Genomic DNA, 10465 nt, shown 5'->3' on the forward strand with positions numbered 1-10465 from the left:
GTTGTCATACATATATCCCCTTGAGCTGTTCAAGTTACATGAAACCAGGCTGGCAAGAAACCTTACCCAGCCTTTCTGCTGCTCTGCTTGGCACATCACCCGTGCTTTTCAGGGGAGCTCAACACTTTCTTGAATGCTGTTCTCCCTGTGGCTTTCCGAGAGTGACAAGAAGGGAGCTGTGAGATGAATGTGCAGCCACAGGGACCGGTGAGTGGGCAGCTGGAGCTGTGGGCAGGCTCCCACGCACCCTACAAAAGGCTGGTTTCAGGGCTCAGGGCAGTCTGGGTGCTGAGAACAACAGTTCATAGCCCTCTGAAGTGGCAACGCTGAGCTCATCCCCTGCACTGCCACATGCCACTTGTTCTGAGTCCATCCAAGGATGTGTGAGGACTTCAGCATAGTTAGGAAAGTCAGCCTTTAAACAGGACTCCTTAATTGCCTATGGAAGTGACACAAATTAAGGAGCTGCTCAGAGAAATGTATACTGCTCTGCTGTAAGCCCAGCTCTCTCTAAATTATTAAGGAGTGGTATTTTTAGTCAGCATTTGCAATAGATTCCACATGTCTGAAACCTTGTTCCCATGAAAGTTCATCACCATGTCAAGTATTTAATTAATTATACCTTTTATTTTAAAGGTGTTAACTGCATTTAGTAGAAATGTTTGTAAAAACCTGTTTGACTTCTTTCCCTCCCCACTGGGAAGGCTAAACAATTGTATGAGTGTTGGTCATGTTTTCTAACATCACAGTGCCAAGTTTGCCCAGGACATAAATACGAATCCATAGAAGGGTAGAAGCAGGAAGAATTGGTTTAAAAGGATATGGAGATTCTTTCAAAGAAATGTGTAAATAAGTTAAACAAAGAATCAGCTATTCTGCGAGGAAGAAATACTTTTTAAAATAAGTAAATAACATTCCCTTAAACAGGTGACAGCTCTTGGTATAATTTACCTAAATTCATAGGCTAATTTACATTTAAGAGTACATTGCTGTTACAACTTTTAAGTCTTGCAGAATTCTCTTACTATTATTTAATTTTATTTAATTATTTGGCAGTACTTTCTTCAGGAAAATTGGTCTGGAACCACCTGCACATGCAAGGGCCTTCATCCTGCATCTGTGGCTCTCTGTGTGCTTCGAGTACTGCTGCAATAATGTAGGCTTCAAGCATATTACTTTAAACATCTTGTTTAAGGAAGTATATAATAAACATAAAGCCAAGGATTTATTGTTAGTATAACTGAAATCTCAAGCGTAATCTAAGAATCATTATTAGGCCAGCTCTAATTATTACAGGAAAAAAAAACCAAACACTTCTCTACAGAAAGAGTTGCAATAACAATACAAAATAACAATACAGTTAAAACTATTATACTCACACTTAATAGCTTCTTCCCCCTTTCCTGGTCTTATGTTCCCCCTGACACTGCTTCTTGGGATCTTCAGGTTGGTGGCTTCAGCTGGTGGTATGGGTGCTAAGGCTGGTCACTAGCACAGGGGGTCTTTTTCTGGGAGGAATGTGGTGATGATGGCTGCATCTTTCTTGCTCCATGATCCACTTGAGGTCTTTTTTGTGTTTGCCAAATGGCTTTCATCAGTGGTTTGTAACTCCTCATGATATACATTATAGGATGTATCTTGCATATGCTGGAATCTTGTTCATTGTTCAGTTTTCCATACCCATAAAAAGGTGTTTTTATTTAACTTTGTATTTATTTTTAACGGAAAATAATTGTTACTTTGTGTATAGCTGTGGAGTCTCCAGCAACAAGACGGTGTCTACACTCCTCCCCACTGCCTCCTGTGTCCCCCTCTCAAGGCCTCTGCTGTCACCCCAGGCCTGCATTGCTCCATGCTACATCCTTACCTTGGTTATAAGTATCTTATTCTGCACAGAACAGCTACTTGGTGCTGCTCTCTGTACACAGCTATGTTTGCACCATACAAGGATAAGCAAAAGTAAAACCAAATCATCTGTAACCACCTGGTTGGAAGAAAAAATACATGTGGTTACAGCTGAGCCAAGTTAAAAACTTGCAGGCAGGTCAGCAAATGTTCAGCTGAAGCAAGGCTGGCACAGCTCAGTGCTGAGGCCTTGCAAACTCAGTGCAAAGCACGTGGGCTGTTATTAACCGGGGCCGTGTCTGAGACAGGGCTGCGTGTCAGGAGCAGGCAAGTGCTGCAGCAGCAGAAGGCAGTGAGCAGCTGCTGTGTTGTGTTCCAGCGGCAGGCCCAACAGTGCCTGCCCTGCCACAAAAGTGAGGCTGTACAGGTGCAGAGCAGCAACATCTGGGGTCTTATTTACTGCATGTAAAATAGAAGAACCCAGCCTGGTGTTACAGTCTCGCTCCAGGCTGGCTGGGCAGATGCTTGAGTGGAGGAATAGCTTCCTGGTGAGATCAGCCTCTCCACTCCAGGCACGTGAGGAGAGCAGCTTGTTATTAAAATAGAAGGCAAAATGAGGCAATTCCTCTGCCTGTCAAATAACTGTGTGAATCTTCTCAGTCTTTGCTCCATGAGCTTTGTTAGCTTTGGTTACCTTGCAGGGGAAACGCTGCTTTCACAACTGCCAAGCTTTTAAAAATCAGTGCTTTGTTTTTTATAAAAAGGTGGTTGAAACAGCTGAGGTTTCAGACAAATTTTAAATAACGCTTTGCATATTTTCAGGAACAATGCCTGGTTTTCCCTGGAAGCCCAATGAGGTCACTTATCCCGGTAGCTACAGCTGAGTTTGTTCTCTGTAACCTGGGAATGGGAGCCACAGCCCCGGGTGCTCAGGGTGGAGCTTCCCCGGGAGGCGGTGGCTTCTGCTGGGCCAGAGGCCTCTCCAGTGCCTTCGACCAAATGTCCTTCGTGTTTCCCCACCCTGGGGCAGTCCAGAAAGTTCATGCAAGTCAATGAAAGGCAGGCTCCATCAGTTAAAACTTCATTAAACCTGCAGAATGGCTGCTAAACCCCTGCTTTAGTTTTAATTCACAAATGGGATTGAGCCAAGTGTTTACCAGCTCTCCCTGACCTCAATCCCCACCCACCAGGTGGGAGCTTAAAGGGCTCTGCCCTCCTGCTCCGAGCCGGGGGTGCAGAAGGCGGAGGCGGCTCCGGCCCCCCCGCTCGCGGGCGGGCGGGCGGTTGGGGCGCGCGGGGCCGGCCGTTGGGGCGCGCGGGGCGGCCGCTCGCCTCTCGCCCGCCGCTGACAGGATTCCCGCCTCCCAGGCTCGTCCTCCCGCAGCGCCGCAGCCGGGAGCTCCTCGGGGCGAGAGGAGGGGAAGCGCCTCGCTGGAGCTCGCTCCGCGCTGCTGCTCCCCTGGGCGCGGTGCCAGGAGTCGGGGCTGTCGCCCTGCAGACCGAGGTGCCACCTGAGCCCCGGGGGCCCTCCCCAGCTGCGGCCTCTGTCGGTCCTGAAACTCATCCCGGGGAGCTCTCCTTGGAGTTTCACAGACCGAAGTGTTAAAATCGAGATGCACCCAACGCTTCGGATGTGCCCGGCGGCCCGAGGTGAACGCCAAGCACCTGCAGGTTCCGAGGCCGTGGCCCCAGCGTGAAGCTGAGGGATGGAGCCACCCAGAGAGGGCGACAGCCAGCCCAGCAGCAGAGCAGCACCGTGCCAAGCCCTGCCTGCCGGCAGCCCTCGGGCTGTGCCTGCAGGCCTGCGTGGAGCCGCTGCTCCTCTGTGGCGGAGGGCAGCGGGAGCTGGAGGCTTCCAGAAGCTTCCCCAGGCGGGCGTGCAGGTGGGGTGCCCGCTGGCCGCGCAGCAGCAGCGGTGCTGGCAGGGGCTCGCTGCTGGTTTCACTCCCCGTGCTGTGGAGAGAGGTGACAGCTCTACACCAGCATGCAAGGAGCAAGCGACTTCATGCCACCACGTGTGTGCAACCTGCCAGGCTGCGTGGCCACCTCCCTGAGGAGGGCCTTGTGGTCAGCCCTGTGCCAAGCTCACCCCTTGGCGTCAAGGACTTAAAGAAGCCCAGAGGTTTTACTGCTGTGTGCTTTAGTAACCACCAAAGGGTGATGTGCTGAAATTCTCCCATTGCAGCTACAGAAGTGAGGCATTAAACTCTTTCAAGGTCAGAAGTCTTGATGAAATTCTGCAGGTAAGGAAGATGTTTCCTCTTGTGAGCTGTCAATGAGATAGCCGTTCCTCTGCTGCTCTCTAGGGCTGTGTTTGAGGCATACTATCCACAACTAGTTGTGATTTTCCTGTGAAAATCTTTTCCCTTATGGAAAAATCGTGACTTAAAGTTGAAACTGTGTGAAAATAACTGTGAAGTCTGGATTTTCTGATGTGAAGCAAAAAAAAACCCAAACAAAATGAAAAACACAAAGAATCTGGAAATAGTTGATGTATCCAGTTTCACTAATATTTACATTAATATATTTAGTTAGTTTCCATTTGGAGATTTGTTTGTTTTTTTCCTTAGAAGACCAGACAAAATTAGTAAAACATGTTTCTAAATGTTGACATCCACATTCTAAAAGTGTGTTTTGTGCCCTCCCCCCCAGTGGTCCTCTAAGCTGCTGTGTTGTGCATCTCTCTTCAACCCTGCCCAGCCCTTATCTTCCCCGTGGCAGCAGTGTTTGATGCCACACAGTTTGCTTCTCCCCACCGTGTGCTACACAGCCCTTCCATCCCAGTCACTGTCCTGTCTGCCAGCTCACCATCTGCTGTCATTCTGTGCAAAGCTTGAGTCTGAGGTTTATGTGTGTGCCATAGTAGACAGTTATGAAAGGTACTTGGTGTCACACCTTACTTGGGAGCTTACTAACAACTGAATCCATGCTTAATGACATGGTCCATTTGGCTGCAGTTACTTTAATATCAAACACCGTTGTTTGTGTAGGTGTGAATTGTGTGAAAGGACTTTAAGCATCAAACTGAAAACTAAACATAAAATAGAGCCGAGGTCTTAGGCATGCACCAAGGCTGAGGATGGCACACTTTTCATCTCAGTGAAAACAGTAAAACAAAGCTTGAAATGTTACTATTAAGGCCTTTAAAAAAGATTCTTCGTTGTATGTATGCAAATTAAATGATGGAGACTCAAAAAACCTGATTAGTAAATAGTTTTGACATGTAATCAGCATGCTTATAACATTAAAGATTATCATGTAAAACAGAAAATTATCTACTTTAACACTGCAGGACCTAAACAGGTGATGGATGGAGCTCAAGCAATTATTAACTTAGAGGCAGGAGATAGAAGATACTACATGAGAAGAAAACATGCTGTGTGGAAGTGACTACTGTAGTGCACAGGCAGTGTAGACGTGACTTGGATATTTTGTTTCTGGGCAGCGTTTTGTCAAAATACTGCTGTGTTGCAGAATTAAGACTCCAGTGCAACACAGATTAATAGAAAAAAATCATTTTTGCAGCTGTACTGCTTACTCAGTTTTGGAAGCTTAGGATGTTTTTGGCTTCTTAACATGTTCCACTGCCAAGAGCAATTTCTAATTTCTGTGGTTAGACAACAACTCAGATGGAATACATACGTTGGGTTTGTTTTGCCTTTTTTTTTCCCCTTATCCTGACCATGACACAGAGAATGAAAAGGGCTGGAAGTGGTTCCTTCTTAAAATCCAGGCATGCAGTTTCTGTTTTAAAACTCAAATGTGTGTTTTTTGTGCTACAGTACTTCTGACTTTGCTCTAGCTGTACATAGTTCCTTGTCCTCTGTCCAAGCTGTTTTTAATTCCACTGTTCTGTTTTAAAGAAAACTGAATTGGAGAAGAATCGTGCTTTTTTTAAATCTCAATGGAGATAAAAATCAAAATTGCTCTTGAGGAAAGAGTAGTAGATGTACAAGAACTACTTAATATCAGTCATAATTCATGCTGCTTACATCTTATAATAGAAGTACAAATCATACTGTTCTTGAAATTTCAGTGTTTTTTTTTTTCTCCATTTAGAACAGGGATTCAGTCTTTTCATTTTGGGAAAAGAACTTGGTGTCATCATTGACTTCACAGTATAAAATTTTCAAGCAAAACCTGACTTCTCTAAGGACTATGAGGCAAATGTTAGCTGGATATTAATAATTACAAGCAAAGGTTTTCTTTCTGCTGAGTCACTTCTTTTCTTATCCTATGTGTTTCTAAGTAATAGAGCAGTTTGTTACTAACTTTTTCTATGTACTTGGAAGTATAGGAAGGCTCTTGAGCAGGCTGCATTTGAGAAATTCAGTTGCAGCTGAGGCAAGTTCTTAATGATTTTAATTGATTGTCATGATCATGGGTCCATCCCAATTGCTTTGAGCTTTAGATAGACCCTGTCCAGTGGCAGATCCTTGATAGCCTAGTGAATTCAGTAGAAGTTTCTCTTCTAGTAAAAATCATGAAGTTAAAAAAAAAGGAGACGTTCCCCAGTTTGCAGACGTGTACTAATTGTATATATTCTAATTGTTCGTCATTGCCTTCACAACTTTTTATCTATTGACAGCCAACTAAGCAGTCCCTGTACAATTCTGGTTCTGCTTCAGAAAAAAATGTTAGATTCACTGTGACCTCAACAAGGTCAACAGTTGATTTTGTGAACTTTGCCTGTTGCAGCTAAGATGCTGGAGCTGTGCTCTTCCCCCTCTTTTGAACTGACATAATTACACTGTCAACATGTAGTGTAAAACAAGCATTAGTGCCAATGTGGCTGGTCCAACATTTCCTTCTAATTAAAATATGCATATTTGGAATTCTTTAAGCTGAAAAGAATTAGGATAAGCAGAGTTACTCCTCACCTTGGAGCTAAAGAACATGGCTTCATCTCCCTCCCAGCTCCGGAGCTCTCAGTGGCTTACCTAACAGTAATTACATTTCTGTGGGCTTGCATTTAAATCTCTCTGAGCAACTTTGCAATACTTCTTATTTTCACAAAAGTTACTCTTGGCATATGGGCAAAAAGGAGTAGTTCCCACCAAAATAACTGTATCTATCATGTTGCATCATTAAGAGAAGAGGCTGAAAAGATGTCTCTGTCTTACACCAGACAGTTATACAGATAGATTGTTGTTGACCTTCTATCACTTTCAGTGATCTGTCCTTCAGTTGGGAAATTGGGTAGGTGCAATTTCTCTTTCAAGAAAGATTTATTGGCATTCAGATGAGGGATGGGGAAAAAGTGAACCAGTCGGTTGGTATTTATTGCCTGGCCAGTTTCAATCCTTAGACCACTCGATATTGGCTTTGTTATATCTGTTACTGCTGGGTATTCACAGTAGGATTTATTTTTCCTTTCCAGTCTTCCTGAAACTGTGATCATGAGTTTATTTTGCTACCTTAATGTAGCCACTGCCTTGAAACCTACAGGTGCTTGTGAACACACAAGTTTAGTTCTTGCATGTATGTAATTCAGGATGATTTTGGAAGAGCAATTAAATTTGCAATTGTATTTTGGAAGACACGATCATTGTGTATCTTTTCCTTGTATTGCAATAAGTAAATCTGTGACACAAATCTTCATTTCTATGTCATAACTGTGTTGAGAGTGCCATTGGAGATGACATTAAAATCAAAGTAGCCTGTAATGCTGAAGTCCGAATCTTAGGTGTCAGCCATGATGTCAGGTTCCTAGCAGTACTTGGAGTATGCTGTGATAAATTAACCTCTAGGTTGAATTCCCGACTCTACCCCAATTTTGTCTTGCTTGTTAGTTTTTTTGACTTTCAATGGTAGAACTGTCTATAGCTGCAGAACCATTATTTCTGTGGAACAAGTGGCTCTGCAAGTTTTGTTCCTTTTATTGACGTACTAGTTACTGAAGCTGGCATATAGTGAGAGCCATGCTCAACTCCTGCCCTCCTCTCTAATCAGGAAGATAATAAAGTACTTTTAAAAGCTTTTCTTTCTTTACCCTTCTTGCAAATTGGAAGTGGATCAATAGACAATTGCAAGCCAAGCTGATTTTGTAATCATAATGGCTACCGGTTGAATCAGGTAAAATTAATTCACTTCAATTGCTTATCTATTGTGGTTATTTTTTAAGAATTCTGCTTCAAAGAATGTCTCTTCACTTGGATACATTTTAAAGAAAGTATCACAAAGCATTTCATAGCATAAAATAGGTTTCTTTGGCATGTGGTGACAGCTGAATGCCGTGATGAAACATTCAATAATTGCTTGCAACTGGGGAAACCGTGGTGGTCCCACTGGGATCAATTACCAAGTTCAAGTCATTTGCAGAGGAGTCACTGAGTAAGTAGCTAATCAAGCATGTACAGTAATAATAGGAGATCTCTCTGTCCTGTGGGAGACTGAGGGCATATAGTGGGCCTTGTCCCACTTGAATAGTTCTTCCATTAAAATTACTATATTGCCAATTAGACTTCTCTAAGCTGTTTTTCTCTTACATCAATATCCATTGTCGTTTAGTGACCTTACAATTGATCTGTTTTCTCTTTGATCATGGGTAGCTGACCAGGGGTGGTGGTCAGTGTTCCATTGCAGTCGCCTACTTGTTGGTTTTGCTTGCTGATAGTTTCCTTAGATTCATTGTTGCTAATTTTTATGGATTTATTTTACGTTAGGACATCAGAAACAGAGTTAAGTATCAAATCTTTACCAGTAATTAGGAGCAGAATGGAAAAAGAAAATTCAAATTGAGCTCATATGAGCTGTAAAAGGTAAAGTACAAACTGTAACTCGAAAGTGAGAGGAGATTTTAATTTCAAGAAGCTTACCAACACAAGCTGCCATTTTAGGCTTTGTATTATTTTTGATGCTGCTAGATTAATTTGTTTTCCAGACTATTCAGAGATACTGAATTACTTCTGTTTACAGAAAATTTAGACTTTAAGATAAAGTTACTAATTTAATAATTCCATTAGTCACTCCAAAAGGTAGGAAATTTTGTACGTAGTCAGTGTGTATACATGGTGATTCACTTTATAATTACAGACTCCTTAAGGTGAAATACTGGAATGTTTTTTTACCTGCAACCTTTTGTCATCTTTGCTTCTTTCACCTGCTCTGGGTACAATTTTAACTGACACAGGGCATAATAATTCTTGACTAAAAAGCTTCTTAAAATCTTTCTCTTGAAAACTGTCTTACTTTAAGTATCCATGTTGTTCTGTTGCCTAAAATATTATGGAAGAGAGTCAATGGCAGTTGTTTGCAATAGCTGAATAGCTTGCTGAGTAGTAATTTTCTAGACTTGAGTGACACTTCCTTCAGCAGATATATTTCTCCAACACTTGCTTTTTCTTTATTTTAACCCTGTTGAGTTAAATTAGTAATTTGGACAGTTCACTAATTGTTTTCTAAAAAGTGACTTTCAAAACTTCACAGATGTACAGACTGTGCTAGAAGATATTGCTTTGTTGGAGAAAAATACAGTTATGTCTTAAGGAGGGAAAAAATTTTAAAGCTTATAGACCTAGTCCCAAGCCTGGATATGCCAGTCTTACTGAGTTCAGAGAGTCTGGGCTGAACCCTGTCAATCAATTTAATTCTTAAACTTGAAACACACAGGAATGAAAGGCTTCTGCGTGTTCCTCACTAGGCATGCTGCATAGATGATCCCACTTGAGATCTTTCAGATTTTCAACTGTTCCACACTTGTTCATCCTTTAGCCTTGTGCACTGATGCAACAGCTTTACTTGGTGAGCACTGTAATGTAGGAAAGCTGAAAGGTAAGTACAATGATTTGGCCTTTTCTGATGTTTTATGATTCACATCATCTGCCTCCTCTGTATTACTATTCAGAAATGCTCAGTAGAGCCGAGGAGTTCAGTGTGTCCAGTAGGGTAAATTTGATCTGAAATGCTGTGTGTCAGGCAATAAACTGAATGTAGCTAATACTCTGTTCCTAACGGTTCAGTTTTTCTGATTTATGAGTAGAGATTTAAAACTATCCAATGAAATATTCCTCCCACTCACTCTTGGCTTCTGCTGGTCCTTCAGTCAGTTCCCTGAATTTTAATGTACTTATATGTGTGCTGGGACAGCATAAGATACATAAACATTCTGCTGTGAGTGCTTATGATCACCTTACAGAAGACAATGAATTTTATGCATAATCTCCAGGGTGCCTTAAAATGTGCTGATCAGCAAATATGCATGCTTGTAAGCCAGTTCAGTAGAAACGTTGTGAAATAAATACACAACAGAACACAAAGCAGATTTATTGCAAGGTTTTAGAGCTTCCAAAAGCATCTAGAAAATTTAGGAAAAATAATCCCATTGACAGTCAAAGGGATTTGTATAGTTAAATCCTTCAGCCATTTTGGAAAAACTCCTGAATTAATTAATATAGGAAAACTAGAGTAAATCAGTGTGTTCACTCCCAAAGAAGGAAAACAAGATGAGGAAATATATAGACTTCACATGACAAGGGGAAAAGCAACCTGACAAATTACAGGTGAAGGATGAAAAAAACCCCACTAAGTTCTTTAATTATTATTATTTTTTTTAATATATTTTTGCTGTTTGTTTTTTTTTAGAATGCCTGTCCTGACTGATGTCTAAAGGCTGGATTGA

Source organism: Apus apus, chromosome 4 (assembly GCF_020740795.1).
Source record: "Apus apus isolate bApuApu2 chromosome 4, bApuApu2.pri.cur, whole genome shotgun sequence".
Taxonomy (NCBI): Eukaryota; Metazoa; Chordata; class Aves; order Apodiformes; family Apodidae; genus Apus; species Apus apus.